Below are 19190 nucleotides of genomic sequence, written 5' to 3'. Positions count from 1 at the left end.
AAGATTGAAATACAGGACATATCATGGAACACAACAGAAGTCCTTGAATGCCTTTGCAGATAATGTTTGCAAGCAGAATTTGAAAAATATCATTGGAGCTGCCTAGTTGGTCTTCAATAACAGCAAGTCTGCCACATTAAACACACCTTCTGACCTGTACACCTTCTTTTCTACCTTAATCAAAGGGTCAACAAGAGAAAGGTTGACATGCATTAGGTCGACCACTGAAGGTCAGGTTGACAGGGTCATTAGGTCAACATGGGCAAGGTCGACAGTCAGTGGACATGGATACTAAAAAAAGTGCACTGCAACCCCTTGCATGGCTCGCTGCGCTCGCACTGCTTCGGGCACGGTGCCTTGCACACTATTTTATTCTCCCACCACTCCCTAGTGGATGGTAGGGCATGAAATACCGACTGTCGGCTAAAAAAAAAAAAAAAAAAACCCATGTCGACCTTTTGACTGTCGACCTAGCCCATGTCTACCTAATGCATGAGTCGACCTAATGACCCTGACAACTTAGTCCCATGTAGACATTCAGACATGTCAACCTTCAGTGGTCGACCCAATGCATGTCAACCTTCCTCTTGTCGACCTAGTGACTATATATCCCTGATTGGACTATATATCCCTTATACTTGAATATTTTTTGGTGCAATCTACTTTTGGTGAGCTTGTTCCTGTTACACCAGATATTGCAGATAATTTATAATAATTTTATATATATATTTGTATACATGGTTTTCATACATTACCATGTTACATTATACTAAGTGCTAGCCATTGGCATAGGCAGTATAGGTAAATACCTTAGAGCATCTGGGCAAGCTGGACATTTAATTCGGAATTTCTAGTGGTCAGACCAGTGGGATAATTTATTAAGCGTGGGTGTCGCATCCTTCGCACGTAAGATCTGATGAGTAGATAAAGCAAAAGGATTGCCTTAGATTTGTTACCTATGGATTCTGTGGGACTATGGCCCTCAGAGCCGGCCCTAGGCATAGGCAAACTAGGCAAAAGCTTAGGGCATTTGGAATGCCTAGGGGCACCAGCAGCTTCTGCTGATAAAAATTATATGCAGCATGCCTATACTCTGTGTGTGAGTGCAGCTGTATCTGCATACAAAATAGTGTATTCATGGAAATCACTGTAATATAGCATTTCGTATGCAGATGCAGCCACAGTTGCACACAGAATGTAGGCATGCCGCATATCATTTTAATTATCGGAAGCTGCTTGTGTGTCTTGGTCACATAATAATGCAAATACGATGAATTTTCAGCAAAAAAGGTGCCCGATGTTAGCAGAGCTGGTCGGGAGCTGCATGGCGTATTGAGGCAAGATGTATGAGGTCACATTCTTTTCCAAGCAAAGGCAGAGGTCACAGTGTTAGTGGCTCTGTGAGTGCTGTGTGCAGGTGGGTTGTTTGTGCATTAGTGTTCGGCATATGTGTAAGGGGCATATGTGTGCTGTGTATAAATGTATTAATAATGTGCAACATATGTGTAAGAGACATTACGTGTGTCATTATGTGTATAAGGGCATTAATAAAGGTTGGCATAATGTGTAAGGTGCATTATGTTTATAAGAGCATTAATAATGTACAGCATATGTGTAAGGGGCATTATGTGTATAAGGGCATTAATAAAGGTTGGCATAATGTGTAATGTGCATTATGTTTATAAGGACATTAATAATGTACAGTATGTCATGTGTAAGGGGCATTACTGTGTGGTATTATGTGTATAAAGGCATTACTAATGTGTGGCATTATGTGTATAAGGTGCTCTACTGTATGGTGTAACATATAGAATGGGCACTACTGTGTGGTCTAATGTGAAAAAAGAGCAATTCAGTGTGATGTAATGTGAATAATGGGCACTACTGTAAGAAGTAAAGTATAAAAGGTTAAGTGGTACTACTGTGTGATGTAACGTGAATAAGGGACACTATTGCATGAAATAATGTGAATAAAGTTGCACTAATGTGTTTCATAATTTGAATTGGGGGTACTATTGTGTGGCCATGCCCCTTCCCAGCGAGAACACACCCCTATTTGGGATGCGCGCCAAATGTGCGCAATGTTTCTTTTTAAAATATAGAGGGTAGGAGCACCAAAATGATGACTGCTGTGATGAGTGATGATGGTGCTGGGAAAGGTGAGCAGGGTCAGAGGCGGAACTAGTGGCAGTGCTAGGGGGCACCAGCCAAATTCTTGCCTAGGGCATCATATTGGCTAGGGCCGGCTCTGATGGCCCTTATTCTGATTCATTCTCTCCCCTGCGTGTTCACACAGGGGAGCGATGTTTTGCGACTGTGCATGTGCATAGTCCATTTAGGGGTATGTGCAGCCTCTGTGTGTGAGCAGCCACGGCGAATAGCCATGCTGGCGCTTGAACAAATCAATGTGGGCGGGGGCATGGGTTTGCAGGCCAGAGGATTCACCCATGGGAACACCCAGAGTTTCATGGGTGTTCCCATAAAAAAAGCTCATAGTAATTCCCCGACGACGCGGGTACGGGGGCGGCATCAGACATCAGTGGATGTCAGATGCCCGTCTGCTTCCCATACAGGCACTCGCATATGTAAGACAGCAAAGAGGTCTTTCAATCAGCTCCTTCAGCTTTGTAGTCGTATGGGCAGCTATTAAGTGAATTGTGTTTATATGTCCTTCTGAAGGTCCCCATAGACTCCGCAATAGTAGTGTGCAATGCGACTCATTATTGGTTGAATCGCATTGCAACGCATGCGATTTGCATGCAATTTGCATTCGATGCGATACGTGGGCAGTTCAAAAAGTATGTGCAGCACATACTTTATGTACTGTACGATGGATGCCCGTGGGAGCACGCATCGCGTCGCATTGCACGCTGCTATTGCAGCGTGTATGGGGACCTTTAGGATCAATTATGTAGCAAGAAAACAGATTCACTTTTGTTTGCCCACATATTTCATGATTGGCCACCAAATCTAGTTTTGCCTATTGCTTTGCCCTATAATGAATTTATCCTAAACCACCAATCCCATTACAAGTGTCCTGAGGCACTCCAGGGTGCCTAGGCACACAGGGGATTATTTTGGTTCACTCTTTCTGACAAAATCCTTCTTAGATGGACAAAACCATGTGCACTGCAGGGGGGGGGCAGATGTAACATGTGCAGAGATAACAAGATTTAGGTGGGGTTTTACTTCAAAGTGAGATCTATATTGCAGTGTAAAAATAAAGCAGTCCATATTTTCCCTGCACAGAAACAAAATAGCTCACCCAAATCTAATTCTCTATGCACATTTTACATCTGCCCCCCTGCAGTGCTCATGGTTTTGTCCATCTAAGAAGGAATTTGTCAGAAAGAGTGAACAAGAATAACCCCCACAGTTTGGGAACTCCTGCATTAAGCATACATCTGTTTATAAACAATATCCATATGAAGGTATACGGTCATTGAATTTACAACAACTAAGTCGCCAGTCATTAGCTCAACACCACTAGGTCGACATGCAGCAAGGTCGACAGGGGTTTATGTCAACATGGGTCAATCAAGGTCGTCAGGGGTCTAGGTCGACAGTCAAAAGGTTGCCATGGGGTTTGTAACTGTTTTTTGCGCCGACAGGCGCTATTTCATGCCCTACCATACACTAGGGCATGGTGGGAGAATAAAATAGTGAGCCCAATCGTCTTGCGGCACATAACAGGCTGAATGAGGGGGTGCTGGACGGGGTCAGTTGGGATCCCGACAAGCATTCACCCGACGTCGGGATCCCGACTGTCAAAACACAGACAGCCAGGTTCACGACGGCCACCTGCTATTTTCCCTTGTGGGGGTCCACGACCCCCATAGAGGGAGAATAAAATAGGTGGTGAGTGTAGCGAGCCACCATGCACGCAGCGTGGCGAGTGCAGCGAGCCCGCAAGGGGCTTAGTTGCTCTCACCATGCTGTCTGGGTCCGGCTAGTCGGGATCCTGACGTCGGGCTAATGACTGTTGGGATCCCGACTGTGGGACCGCTATACCCAGTGGTGGGATTCAAATAAATTAACAAAAGGTTCTATACCCTAGTTCCCATTGCGCATAAAGCCGCATGCCGTAATGCCAATTACCCATAAGGCCACACACGTAATACCCATTACACATTGTGCTACACACCGTGATGCCAGTTACACATTATGCCACACACCATGATGCCTATTACATATTTGAAACATACAAATATGTCATCTCATTTTTCAAACCCAGTCAGTAACATGATAGTTAGAAGCTGATTGATTGGCTGGCTGTTTATCTCTCTCTATTTTATCACTTTTTGAAGCTAGATATATTTGGCCCTCTGTGCGGTCCAGTATGGAAAACCATAAACCACTCCTGACTGTCTCTCTTTTATTTAGTATTCAGATTTATGTGACAAAACTCATTTTGTGCAAAAAAAATACTGTAAAGGTGCCCACACACAGTGCGTTTTGGGCTTGCAATGCGCACTTCCACGCACATCACATCGTACAAAAAGTATGTGCTGCACGTACTATTTGTACTAGATCGCATTGCATCTTGTTAAAAATTCCCGCTACTTTAGCATTTTGAACTATGGCCCTTATTCTGGTTGACTCACTTGGGTGCGAATTCGCACAGGGAACCGATGTTTTGCGTATGCGCATGCGTGGCAGCATTCCTGTCCATGTGTATACGCTGGATGCGTGTGAACTCGGCGAAAAATTATTTGTTGGGTGCACCTTCCCTGCCTTTCGAGCAGGGGGTGGAGAGGGGCATGGAGTGGTGGGCAGAACCATTAGCATATATGAACACCCAGCGTTTCATGGGCGTTCCTATGAAAATTCTGGGCGAGCCATGGTAATGCGTTTGTTACGCACGTGCGGGGTGCAGACAGCTGACATAACTGGATGTCAGCTGCTTAATTCCCTGGAAATCTACATGCATATGTATAAGTGGTCTGGACCACCCTTACATATGCGTGCGCTTTCAGCATCATTCGATTGTCGGCGACCATTGAAAGATAGGGAGGTTCCTTATGGCATGCAAATGGACGTTTATGTAAAACATCCATCTGCATGCCGCGCCATCGAACTCTGTGCGAAGGTGGGCAGGCGTACCACCATTCGCAGGGCGGGTTTTGGTTGACTCACAAGCGTGCAAATTCGCACCCGAGCGAGTCAACCAGAATAAGGGCCTATATGCGATGCGGTCTAGACAAAACGCACGATCCGTATCACAATGGGTGCAGGCATCCTCAGGTTCCATTTGAAATGCAAATGCATGCCACATATCATTTTAATCAGCAAAAGCAGCTGGTGCGAATAAGCTTTTTTTAACAAAAAAAGTCACATGCAAAGATGCCCGGCACTACAGCTCAAATGTTTTGTATGACACAACTTGAGGATAGATGTATGTGGACACATCTGTAATTTTAAATATAAATCATTTCACAAATATAAGTGGACCCACTTAATGCTAAACACAAGGGGAATCATTAATTATTATTAAATGCAAGGGGTACAGTAATTATAGGATTTAATGAATATATACTGTAAATTAAATTTCGTTTTACTAGTTCAGCACTGCATATTTGAAGCACTTGGGAACTCTAAAACTAGCATGCCTGCAAAACATAATTACTTTCTCCTGACCTGGTTAACAATTCACCGGTTAATTTCTCATTTTCTCTATATGCATATGTTCATTTTTCCAGAAGCTCTCAGATTATGAGATATTTATTGATCAAGATACAAGGGGTACCTGCACGCTCACATGTGATTTGTAAACTGAGCGATTTACTAAAATCCAAAAATGGAACTCATAATTTTTTTTTTTTTAAATGGGCAATTTGCCAAGATGCAGGGCAAAGCAACACTTTTGGTTAAAAAAAATATATTATTCATAGAGATGAGATAATCGAAATGTGTGGTATTTACACTGTTTTGCTTGTCTTAATTGGAAAAAAAAGGTTAAAAAACACTTTTTTACCATTTTTAAGAAGCCCGGCATACTCATCACTTGAGTAGGTCTTCTAAGAAGGGAGTCAAATATATTTTTTTTCAAACCTGGAGACTACGGGGCAAGTTTATAACGCCCAGAGTTTTCAATCTTGGGAATTATTGTTGGACCAATCCTGTGCAAGACCATTCAATACAGTGCTGACTTTTATGTGCAAGTGTATATGATGCATTGTTAAAGTGTGTTTTCTTTTTTTAACCAGACTCACCAAGTAGCTGTGGAGATTGAGCTGTCATCTCTTCGGATGGCTCCAGGATAGTGCTTGGGGCCTGAATACTGCCACAGAAAGCCTAAAAATAAGTTTATATACATTTAATACCTATCCAACATTTTAAAATAAACATAATAAAACGATAATTACCACTTTCCTTATCGGTCATGGAATAAAGGGTCCTACAATCAATAGGTCGACACCAAATGGTCAACAAAGACAGAGATTCGCACATGCAAAAGGTTTCATTTATAGATCACATGGACCCCAAATTAGTGTACCGTGCCAACTTGCAAAAAATGATTAGGTAGATTGTGGAGAACATAATATTTACAAAACAGCAATTCACACTATTGTGACCCAATAACCTGTCAAGGTTAAAGTGTGCACACAATACTTTCCAACTCTCCCTGAATGTAGTAGCAATCTCCTTGACTCCCTGAAGAACCTAGTTTTTGGGGGGGTTCTTTGACTTGGGGAAGACCAAAGCTCTCTCTTATTGAGCCTAATATTAAGAATTATAGCTATACTAGTTATAGGTCTGTTATCTTTACACTAACATCCCTGACCCTGACAAAGCTTTCTCACGAAACATCCTTGTGCAAGTTTTGTCTAAATAAAATGTGTTGAAGGCTCGGAAAAACTTTTAAACCTATTGCAGGATACACTTCTACTCCCATGAGTAGAAGTGCAAACCTGCACTTCAGCATGCAAAATGTCTGCTTAATTACATTTCAGGAGGCATTGTGTGCACAGTTGTACCGTTATTGGGAAGGGCCTTGTGGTTTTGACACAAGTGTCATGAGTCAAGTCTGATACCCATATCCTGAATCACCTGTATCAGTAGAGTGTAAAAATCTGTCACAAGTATTATATAACGTTGTTTATAAAATGTTTACAACATGGATTTGGATAATTGTAATGGAATAGTAGCTTACAGAGATTCATGTGAAGCAATAGTTTCAATCAGTGTGTGCGTTAGGTAGTAAGTGACATACTTCAATCGAATATGCAGTCAGCGTATATACCTGGAGCATTCAAATACATATATTAGGTAACATGAAATGGCACATACCAAGTATCCAGCCTTCCGGCATAGTTTCTTTCCTCAAACATCTTCCACAGGGCTGACTGGAGCAGGATATAGGAATCATGGCAAGACCCTTAGTAACCTGCAAACACACTGTGAATAGGGTTAGCATCGCAAACCATAAGTACACTGAGGAAATGGTAGCCATGTCTATTTAAACAGAAATAGCTCTTTAAGTGCAGATATTTTATCTCAATGTGTATGTAATCTATAGCTCCCAGCATATTAGGAAAGGATGAGAGCCTAGGTAAAGCCACCATCAGGTCCCTGTCACAATTGGGAAATAAGACATATGTACACCACAAATTCATCAAGGCAGCTAACACTTACATGCCTAGAGAAAGTGGCTTGTGTAATCACCTTCACCCATGAGCTCACAGACTGATAAGAGACTGTGGCAAAAAGGTTCAGGGCACACATTCATTTATGCAGCCAAGGCACTGCATTGCTGCTGCCAGTCAAAAGATCCAAGTCATGTCTCACTTGCCCATATAAGTTCTGAAGGTTTGTGAGGTTTAGCGTAAACAGCTCAACCACCTCCAGATCTGAGAGAGAGAGAGTCTAGGTCCACCCTATATCTATAGGTACACCTAGCACGTAGCCTAATAGGGACCTGTTAATTACGGGGTTAATCTGTGTTTAATTTACATGGCATTTACATTTTCCCGGTGCATTACGACAGCAAACTTACATATCTGGATGCGAGTTGTTTGTTTGTTTTTTTTGTGAGATGAAAAAGACCAATGTGAAATCATCCAGATACGCACTCTATTATATTTGCGAGATAGGCAAAACGTGCGAGTTTAGGACTAAACTTGCATTTTTGTCCAATTTGCACTTCATTTCATGTGGCCCATAGAGACCATTAAAGTCATGAGGATGAAGTTAGCTTCTTATTCACTTCTTATTCAATCTCCAGCTTCTTCTTCAGAAACTTCAATTTTGCAAGGACTAACGAGTCTTGGGCCACAAATTTGACATCTGAAATCAACAGAAGGGTGTCACTTACATATGAACCAAGTGTATTTTGCCTGGCCCAACAGCGGTTTGGGCATGAAATACAGTACATGGACAAAGTGGGCACATGCACCATTTTATAATTTTGAATAGGCTGCAGTTTTACAAGGGTTAACAAGTCTTGGGCCACAAAATTTACACCTCAAATCAACAGAGGGGTATCACTTACAAATGGCCCAAGTGTATTTGGCATTGCACAACGCTGATTTGGGCATGAAATATACAGGCAAAATGGGCACATAGACATCATAATGTCTCATTTGAATAAGTAGCTGTAGTTTTTCAAGGGTTAACAAGTCTTGGGTCACAAATTTGACACCTGAAATCAACAGACGGGTGTCACTAGCATATGACCCAATGCTGGTTTGGCCATCAAAAAAGTGGGCACATTCACATTTTATCGTGTATCATTTTGAATAAGTAGCTGCAGTTTTGTAAGGGTTAACAAGTCTTGTTAGACAAGTCACCAAGTTCAACCACCAGTCGAGGTTTTGATTGCCCTATTAGAATTAACTCTAACATGCAATTACTTTAAATACGGTGGTTGGTTTTACCTCCTGACTGCAGGTACAGCTATGGGCAGTAACATCGTACCCTCATACGCTAACCTGTTTATGGATACGTATGAGAGGACCCACATTTGCCCGCAGTTTGGAGGTAAGATGACCTGCTACCATCGTTTCATACATGACATATTCCTAATTTGGAATGATACTCCCTCATCCTTGTTGGAAATGTTTCATCATCTCAATTAAATTGACTCACCAATCTGATTTACCATTAACGCACAAATGGAGTCTATAGAATTCCTTGATGTTACAATCTACACAGCTGACGGCGGATATGGTCACAAGCTATACCGCAAACTGCAACACACTGTTGCGGTCGGAAAGCTTCCACCCCATTGGACTGAAAAGAAACTTGCCGATTTCTCAATTTGTGCGAGTTTTGAGAAATAATTCGGACAAACATCGCGGAAATACAACTACAAGAGATGACAGCCAGATTTCTAACGAGGGGATATTCAAATGCAACCATCTCACATTGTCTACTGAAGGCCCGTAAGCTCGCTGCATCCAGCATCAACCAAAAGAAGCAAAATGACAACAACCCATTTGTGATATCCACAATGTATAACACCGCTAGTCAACAAGTACAACAACTGATCAGGCAGCATTGGCATGTGGTAGCCTCTGACCCTATATTCAAAGGAAAGCTACCTAACAAACCACTTATCAGCTACAGAAGGGGACGCAACCTAAAAGATCTCTTGATGCGTCCACAAATGACACCGACGCCAGCTAGCAATACCTGGTTAACTGTTGCTAAAAAAGGATGCTATAAATGCACTGGTTGTGCTACTTGTCGGAGCATGACAACAGGATCGTATTTCCATCACCCACATACGGGAAAAAGATCAACATCTTACACCGCTTATCCTGTATGTCGGACTACATGGTCTATACCCTGACCTGTCCATGCTCACTAGTATATGTAGGCATAACAATATGTCCATTTAAACAAAGGATGGCAAATCATAGATTATCGATATCGACGGCCCTGAGCACTGGACAGACAGACAAGCCAGAAGTGAAGCATTTTGTGACTGCCCATCACCCCTAATCAACTTTACACTGTATGGTCTTAGACAGGATTCCACCATTGACCCGAGGCGGAGATAGAGCAAAATTGCTGTTACGCCGCAAAGCGATGTGGATACACAAACTCGATACCATCTGGCCACGTGGGTTAAATTACTCTATACAGTACATTGTTTTTCTGGATGTGTAGCTGGAAACCATCGATTGTCCATATTTTACTCATTAACAATGAGGTGGAAGTACACAGCAGTATAGCTTCTGACCCGCTTAATCAATTATAAATATTATTAATCATATGATTTATATATGTGCAATACTTGATATTTGTACTGTAATGCACTAGCACTTTATTGTAGTACTCTAGACATACCAACAAATCATGTGAAAAAGCTGCACCTTTCAAGCAGCGAAACGCGTTAGGAGTACCTCTGGACCGGACCAACTGTACCCATTGAATACCCCCTGCCTACCCAGCCCATCTGGATCTTCATTGTCATCTTGTCACCCACGCTCTCTCAGCCTGTTACCATCAATACCAATCATCGGTCATCATCCCAACCAGACATCTTGTATACAGCGAGCGCAGGAATTGAGGTTGGCCACTTACATCACTTGCCATTCAAGTTTACCAACCTTGAGGACACCTGCATTCTATCAACCGCTAAATTGGGACCTCTAGCGAAGTGGAAAATACCTGGCTATATACAACCTTAGTCCCCGTCATCATCGGGTCATTGCCCATTGTGGCCCCACCACCGCAACCAATTGAGGACACCCCATAACCATATTTGGGATTAGACCATCTGAGACATCGTGTGGTAACTATTAGCCCAGTGGGCCCCTTGATCTTTCTCAAATTATTGTTATACCTCCTCATCCAATGGAACTGGTCACACTTTTCGATTCATCAATTCAGCCTCCGGTCCAGTTATAACAACATATTTGTTTTTATCTATCTGATTCCTCAATTCAATTTATTTATTCTTTATTATTTATTTTTCATTATTTAATATTTTTCATATTGTGCAATTGTACCTATCAATTTTAATTGTTATTAAACATTTATATACCCTTTTCATCAAACCAGCGCCACTTCATTTTCTTTTTTGCCTGGTCTATTGGGGCTGACAACCCCTTTTTAAGTGGCTGCTCTTAGCGAGGCACCCTTGATAGCGCCTGTCTGTGCACCCTAGGGGGCACACCATTCTTTCCAACACTGGGATGTAGGAGGGTCCAAAGGAGCCAGGCACCTATCCTAAAGCTTTTAGAGGGTAGGCTCCTCCCCTACTGCATCCCAGACTCTTCAGTTCAATCTTTCAAAGCCACTGGAATACATTAACTCAGTACAAACGCCTGCACATATTATATGCACATTTTTCAACAATAACTTTTAACCAAATAACATGAAACATCATGAACCTGGCATACTTACTGAGCGTAAGGGAGGGATCGCTGTGTCACCAGGACCATATCAGAGAAAGGGATTCGAACGGTAAGTTCTTACAAAAATCCCTTTTTCTCTTTCAATGGTCCTGGGGACACAGCTCAACACTGGGACGCTCAGGTCTGCAGTTCTCATCACTGCACACCCGAATGATGCGTCCTCCGACGCGAACTCATGGAACCTATAGAATTTGACAAATGTATGAACAGATGACCAAGTGGCAGCCCTGCAAACCTGCTCAGCTGTTGCCCCATGTCGAACCGCCCAAGAGGTGGCAACCGACCTGGTGGTATGCGCAATAATCCTGGCCGGGACAGGCCTACCAACTTTTGTATATGCAAACGCTATAACAGAGCGCAACCACCTAGCAATGGTCTGCTTAGAAGCAGGCCATCCAATTTTGTGTATGTCATACAACACTAACAAGGTATCAGTCTTTCTGACACTCTTAACTCTGTCCACATAAATGCGTAAAGCATGCACAACATCCAAACTCCTCAATTTGTCCCTTTTCCTTGAACCCTCAGGGGGTTGAAACACAGGCAGAACTATCTCCTGATTTATATGAAATGCAGAGACTACTTTCGGTAAAAATTGGGGTACTGTCCGAAGAACAGCCCTATCATCATGAAATATCAGGAAGGGAGACTTGCAGGACAAAGCTCCCAACTCCGATACTCTTTTTGCTGACGCCACTGCCAACAAAAATACCAGCTTCCATGTAAGGAATTTAAGGTCAGCCGACCTTAATGGTTCAAAAGGTGCCTTCTGAAGGCACTCCAAAACCAGCGATAAGTCCCATGGTGCTACTGGTTGTTTGTAGGGAGGTTTCAACCGAGACACCCCCTGTAGGAAGGTCTGTACTTCCGGCAATAATGCAATCTTTTTCTGGAAGTAAATGGACAAGGCCGAGATCTGCACCTTTAGAGACTGAAGGCTTAACCCAGAGGAAAAACCATCCTGCAAGAATTCCAACATTTTTGTCAATTTAAAGCGTGATGTATGAGACTTCTGTCTCTCACACCAACGAATATAGGTCTTCCAGACCCTATAATAATTTGCCGAAGACACTGACTTTCTGGCTTTTATCATGGTGTTAACCACTGCCTCAGAATCCCTTATTCCTTAAAATGGCGGTTTCAACAGCCAGGCCGTCAAAATTAATCGAGCTGAATCCAGATGATTGAACGGCCCTTGTCTTAGAAGATCTGACCTCAGAGGTAGACGCCACGAGTCCACAGACAATTTCTGAAGCCTCGAGTACCAGGACCTCCTTGGCCAATCCGGGGCCACTAAAATCACTGGGATTTCTTGAGCCTGTATTCTCTTCAACACTCTCGCCAGCATTGGGACTGGCGGAAAAACATAAAGAAGATTCCCCTCCCAGGGGATAGTCATGGCATCCACTGCTTCTGCCAGTGGGTCCCTTGTCCTGGCATAAAACCTGGGCACCTGATGGTTGAACCTGGATGCCATCAGGTCCACGTCCGGGGTTCCCCACTTCAAGGTAATTTGATGAAATATCTGAGGATTCAGGCTCCATTCCCCTTCCTTCAGCTCCTCCCTGCTCAGGAAGTCGGCCTCTATATTCTCCACTCCTGCTATGAATATAGCTGATAAAGCTGGAACATTCTGTTCCGCCCACAAGAGGATTCTGGACACCTCCCACATGGCCAGTTTGCTGCGTGTGCCTCCCTGGTGATTCAGATACGCCACAGCTGTGGCGTTGTCGGTCTGAATCCTTAAAGGGAGCCTCTGTAACCTGTCTCCCGCCAGAGAAATCACTTTCCACACAGCTCTCAGTTCCAAGATGTTGATCGGTAAGGCAGATTCCTCTGGAGTCCACAAGCCCTGCAGACGCAGGTCCAAGACTACTGCCCCCCAGCCCCTGAGACTGGCGTCGGTAGTGACTACCAGCCAGCTTCAGGACTGCAGTGACCGACCCCACTGAAGGGAATCCACATCTGTCCACCATTTCAGGGAGGCTCGAGTTTCCGAAGACAGCACAATCTGTTCTGACTTCATGGTCTGTGTGTTTCCTGACCAAGCCGTCAAAATGTTCCACTGGAACCCCCGAGAGTGGAACCTGGCAAATTGCAGCGTCTCGAAAGACGCCACCATCTTCCCCAGCAGCTTGAGGCACCTCCACACTGATGTGCTCCGAGAGCTGAGAATCTCCTGGGCTAGGGCAACCAGGTCCCTGGCCTTTGCCTCCGTTAAAATTACCCGATGTAGATGGGTATCCAGAATGACCCCTAAGAATTGGAGTCTCTGTGACGGCACCAACTGAGACTTTTGCAAGTTTAAAAGCCAGCCGTGAGCCTGCAAAAAACTGATGGCTTCTGCCAAATGACTCTGCAACCTGTGTGCTGACTCTGCTTTGAACAGCAGGTCGTCCAAATAAGGTATCACTGTGATTCCCCTCAGTCGGAGCACAGCCGCCATTAGAGACATTATTTTGGTGAAAACCCTTGGTGCTGTGGCCAGACCAAAGGGCAACGCCTGGAACTGTAAGTGCAGGTCTCCTATCGCAAACCTCAACAGGGCCTGATGTTCCGGGTGTATGGGGACATGAAGATACGCGTCCTGGACGCCAAAAATTCTCCCTGGTCCAGGCTTAGCAGCACTGACCGTAGAGACTCCATTTTGAAATGGTCTACCCACAAATGGACATTTAGTGACTTTAAATTCAGTATTGGTCTGAAAGACCCGTCTGGTTTGGGTACCAGAAACAGAGTGGAATAAAAGCCTTTCTTCCATTCTGCCCTGGGAACCGGGATTACCACCCCCTTCTCTAACAGAGAGTGAGCTGCTCTTAAGAGAGCTGTACGGAGCCGAGCTTCCTTTGGTAAAACTGTGGGAATTAATCTTCTCGGAGGAAGACCTTTGAAGGGAATTCTGTATCCCTGGGCTATAATGTCTAACACCCAGGAATCCTGGTCTAGTAACGCCCAGGCATCCTTGAACAGTTATAGACGACCCCCCACCTTTACCACTGCCGGGCAAATCCCCTGACAGTCATGCGGAGGGTTTGTCCTCTCCTTTGGTGACAGGTTTCTTGTGGAAAGAACCAAATTTTGACTTTGGGGCCTTACCCCTGGAGGACTGAAACTTTCCCCTAAATGACTGTCCTCGAAAGGACGCACCACCTCTAGGGGAGGGCCGAAAGGACGGCCTAAAAGCAGAAAATCTTGATGTCTGCTTGGCTGCGGGGGCAGGCAGGAAGGTACTCTTGCCACCCGTGGCCTGCTTAATAATCTCTTCTAATTCAGATCCAAATAATAACTTTCCTTTGAAAGCTAATGTTTCTAAGGCCTTCTTAGACTCATTATCTGCCTCCCAGGCCTTAAGCCAGAGTACTCTCCTGGCATTGATAGACACTGTGGAAACTCTGGTCGCCATTTTGAGAGCTTCCTCTTCGGCTTCCAACACATATTCTGCAGCTGCCTTAAGCTTCTCCGCTAGCAATAACACACCAGGATCAGCATGTAAAATGGTGCATAAATCATTGGCCCACTCAATCATGGCCTTAGAGACCCAGGCTGAAGCAATAAGGGGACGTAGGGTGAATCCCACCCCTTCAAATATAGCTTTGAGATTACCCTCCAGCTTTTTGTCCACCGGGTCCTTAAAAGCTGCGCCCCCTTGCACTGGTAATAGAGTAGCTTTTGACAGACATGCCACAGAAGCATCAACTACTGGCACTTTTTCCCAGAGCTCCGCATGAGACTCCGGCATGGGGTACAAACTTAAGAATCTCTTTGGTATCTGCAGCCTTTTATCAGGAGTTTTCCAAGCTCCTTCCAACAATTCTTGTAAACCTTTATCTGAAGGAAAAGTAACAGCTTCCTTACGCTGCCGTTTAAATACACCTTTAGCAGGAGTTTTATCCTCCACTGAAAGTTTTAAAGCCTGTTTAACAGCTATAATCAAATCCTCCACCCCTGCGGCTGAGGAATCTTCAGAATCATCACCCTGCTCCCAGGGAATGTCTGCATATGCTCTCTCCTCTTCATCTACCAATAAAGGCACCGAGTAAGACCTTTTAGGGGTCCCTACAGCATCAACATCAATTTTGTCTAGTAAATCACTAAACCTGTTGATCCCCTTTGCAGTATCCTGCATCACCTGTATGAAGGCAGGATCTGCCTGGGTAAGAGGCAAGGAGCCAGAGGACTGCTGAGATGATGACATAGGTCTCTGAGATTCTACCAAGGCATCACTCTGTCTGTCCAGCAATTGCACTAAAGCGTTAACAGACCTGCCCAGGGCACTAGCCCACGCGGGTTCAATTTGCTCTGCCCTCTGGGGTTCACACCCCATGGGTCTCACAGCAGCGCAAGCAATACACAAACCCCCCTTGGCCATCTGCTCAGGTACAAATTTTTGTGTGCACACATTACAAGCGCTCATAGTATTAAGGGCTCCCTCCCCCAAAACCACAGCTTGTTGCTCAGACATGATGTAAAGTAACCACACAGTGCATACAATGTACAACAGCGCTTATACAGAGTCAATGCACCCAGCCACTTATCTGTCTGTCGGTTTCAGATGCGGGGAAACGATGCCCAGGAAATCCAAACACTCTGTCAGGATCTGTAAGCCAGCTCAGCTCCGCTGCAAGCGTTCTGAAAGGCGCCAAAACAGAGTGAGGGAAGAGACCAAGTCCCTGCTGCTGCGGGGTCCGTGACTTTTTGGCGCCAACCACCCCCAGTCAGCCGCTCCCTTAGTAGGATCTCCTAGTTCCAGTATCTCCCCCTCGACTGGGGACAACTTGGAACATGCCTGTAACACACTGCTGTCCTCTCATAACAGGAGCTCAGTGTGTAAGCTCCGCAGAAAATGGCCGCCGCCATCACGGAGCGCCTGTCCCCCATGATCCGCACCTGCGTGAAGCCAGTTTCAGAGTGCTCCGGAGCCCAGGCAGCTTCTTAAAAGAAGCTGTAAGCGCTGCACAGGGAGGCCAGACAGCATCTCCCCTGTGCACAGTGAGCTGACAGGACGCGCTTCTGTCAGCTCCTGCTGCGCTAGCAGTGTGAGGATTCACTAATGAGAATCCTCACACTGTGCCTACCTAGCTAGGGTGAAAGTTAATAAAATAATAAAAATTCCCTAACTACTCTAATTCTTCGGCTGCTCCTGCAGCCCTTTAGAATAGCACCCACTCCAGTGGGCACCTAACACGAACTGAAGAGTCCGGGATGCAGTATGGGAGGAGCCTACCCTCTAAAAGCTTTAGGATAGGTGCCTGGCTCCTTCGGACCCTCCTACATCCCAGTGTTGAGCTGTGTCACCAGGACCATTGAAAGAGAAATATTGTTAAGCATTTAAAATATCTGACCCGCTAACCGGCTGATAACAAGAGATATTATACGCTGGCTATAAGTGAAAATATATGCTACGCCAATATACCAATTTTTTTCAACCTATGCGGTTTATATTAGAGGTTACACACAGTGTTGCGCTCCAATATTCGCTCCACTGACATTACATCCAGTTTCGGATGTGTAGATTATCCCGATCTAATAGCGTGCCTGCATGTGGAACTGGCATGCGTTCCAACATGCAGGTCACTGACACCAGTGACCCGGACTTGGTATGGATCCTCCTCGCCATGCTACCTTTCAGGTATTTATATATTTAATTAATATTTAATATTTAATTAATAGCGCTTCTTTGTGATGATTTTCACATTTATGTCCGAATAGTAATACTAATACATTATTTACTGCTGTGTATTGGCTCTTAACTTCAGACAGAGTAATCACAATGCAACCAGTACTTCCGGGTCATGTCTACTATAAATCACATGCCATCCACATGTTATCTTGACAAATGTCCCAGAGGAGGACCAAAACGTAGATGCCCTGCACCCTCTGCCATACTGCCTGAATAAACTCTGTTGACTGAGAAAAACAGACTGGTGAGTGATGCCATTTATTTGGGATGTGTATTCTCCATATGGTTTGCAAAATAACCTGTGGCAACGGACAGTCACTCCAGCAATTAACCATGACCCAAATGTGAGTGCCAGCCATATGAAGCATATATATATATATATATATATATATATGTGCAGAGAAAAATTGAGAAACTCACCGGACTTGCTTGAAGCTTATTTTAGTCTCACCAGTACATTAGTGCATTATAGTGGGTACAGGTCGACGTTTCGGTCCAGTGCAGGACCCTTTTCAAGACCCACTTCCTGGCACACTGGAGAGAGCAGGAAGGGGGTCTTGAAAAAGGTCCTGCACTGGACCGAAACCTCGACCTGTACCCACTATAATGCACTAATGTACTGGTGAGATTAAAATAAGTTACAAGCAAGTCCGGTGAGTGTCTCCATTTTTCTCTGCATATATTTGGAAGTACCTGAATCTTTGGGACTTTCTGGATGATGGCACCCCAGCAGATGTCGACACATTTGGAGAGTGCTATCCCCAATTTATGGATATATATATATATATATATATATACACACAATTGTGGGGTAGGGCCGGCACTCCTTACTGTTGCAGATGGTCAAATTGCTCCGGTGCCCTCCAGGGTATGAAATACCTTGTATGTAGACAGTTTTTCCCAAGGGGGAACGGCGGCACTCAGAGGTCTGATAAATGAAGAGTCAATACCAGGCTGTGGTGGTGTCCAACGTTTCAGTCGGGTGACTTTTTTCAAGAACAGTACACATACAGGCCCTTATTCTGGGCTCCGACCGCACCAGACGAATCCCCGCCTACAAGACGGATCGGCACGGCCGTCCGTACACGGACGGCTGCCGATCCGCATGAAAATGGTGGAGGCGTACGCCTCCACCATGGTGGGAGCTGCCCCCTGCATTCGATGGTCGTCGACCATCGAAGGCAGGTCCGCACGCCGCGGCAGCTCCCGCAAGCTGAGACCACACGGACAATCGTCCGTGTGGTAGCTTGTATGGGGGCTGAAAGCTGACATCCGGCGACGTCAGCTTTCCGCCCCCATGAGTTGCGTCATGGCCTCATTACCATGCGTACGCCCCGCGTTTGCATGGGAACGCCCATGAAACGCGGGGCGTATACATAGGGAAATGAGGGCATGAAGCCCCTCACGCCCCTATACGCCCCCTTTGCGGCGTACTAACGTTATGTGCGGCGAATTCGCCTGCACATGCGCAGATTGACCTCTGCGCATGTGCAGACGGAAAACATCGGCGGTACGGCCGCACGCGGGCCGTACCGCACGAACCAGAATAAGGGCCACAGTGAGATGAGTGAACATACATTGGTTATATACAGAGATAACGAAGTGAATCAATTGCACCTGTGTCATGAGGCCCCTCCCCCCGCCGGGCGCTGTCTGAAGCGTCAAACCTCTGGCTGCCTCCTTACCTGCCTATACCGAGGGCTTCCTTCCTCAGCGCCTTGGTGTTCTGTCTCACCTGGCTCACGCTGCATCTGGTACGTCAACGGCGCCTGCTGTTGCCTTCATGCCGCCGACGTGCAGCCGATCGTTGCCATTGGGACACTCCACGCCGCTGGGACTGGAAACCTCCGGCTAGCTTGCAGGTCTCGCTGTCAGAGATCCCGATCGCTCAGACTCCGCTCCGGTTGGTTGCCTAGGCAACATGACTCAATGGTGCTGTGAATGTGACAAAGGGATATTTTACAAAGCCGTATTGCTGCATACAAGTTCATGGTGAACGTACTGATACATAATAAAGACAAATGTGCATTAGTGAAAAAAATGAGAAAAACAGTGAATCAAGTGTATTAAATCAACATGATCAGTCCGTGTCAACTGAGCGGGTATCATTTCTTCTGTGGGGTGGAAGTTCGTATCACATAGAG

At 45.1% G+C, this 19190-nt stretch overlaps 1 long non-coding RNA gene across 1 annotated transcript in view; it reads right to left on the bottom strand.

Annotated features, from left to right (window-relative positions):
• LOC146072440 (uncharacterized) overlaps window positions 1–18824 on the bottom strand; it is a 168814-nt gene extending 149990 nt beyond the window's left edge. The window contains exons 1-3 of the long non-coding RNA XR_014473128.1: window positions 18732–18824; window positions 7291–7387; window positions 6213–6294 (exon numbers count right to left, since the gene is read on the bottom strand). This is a non-coding gene — a long non-coding RNA (uncharacterized LOC146072440). The remainder of the gene's footprint in view (window positions 1–6212; window positions 6295–7290; window positions 7388–18731) is intronic.
• Between the last annotated feature and the right edge of the window lie 366 nt (window positions 18825–19190).

The sequence above is a fragment of the Crinia signifera genome, chromosome 4, assembly GCF_055691185.1.
Source record: "Crinia signifera chromosome 4, ASM5569118v1, whole genome shotgun sequence".
In the NCBI taxonomy this organism is placed as follows: domain Eukaryota; kingdom Metazoa; phylum Chordata; class Amphibia; order Anura; family Myobatrachidae; genus Crinia; species Crinia signifera.
Note: the sequence above shows the minus strand (reverse complement) of the source record. Positions and strands in the feature narration are given on the sequence as shown.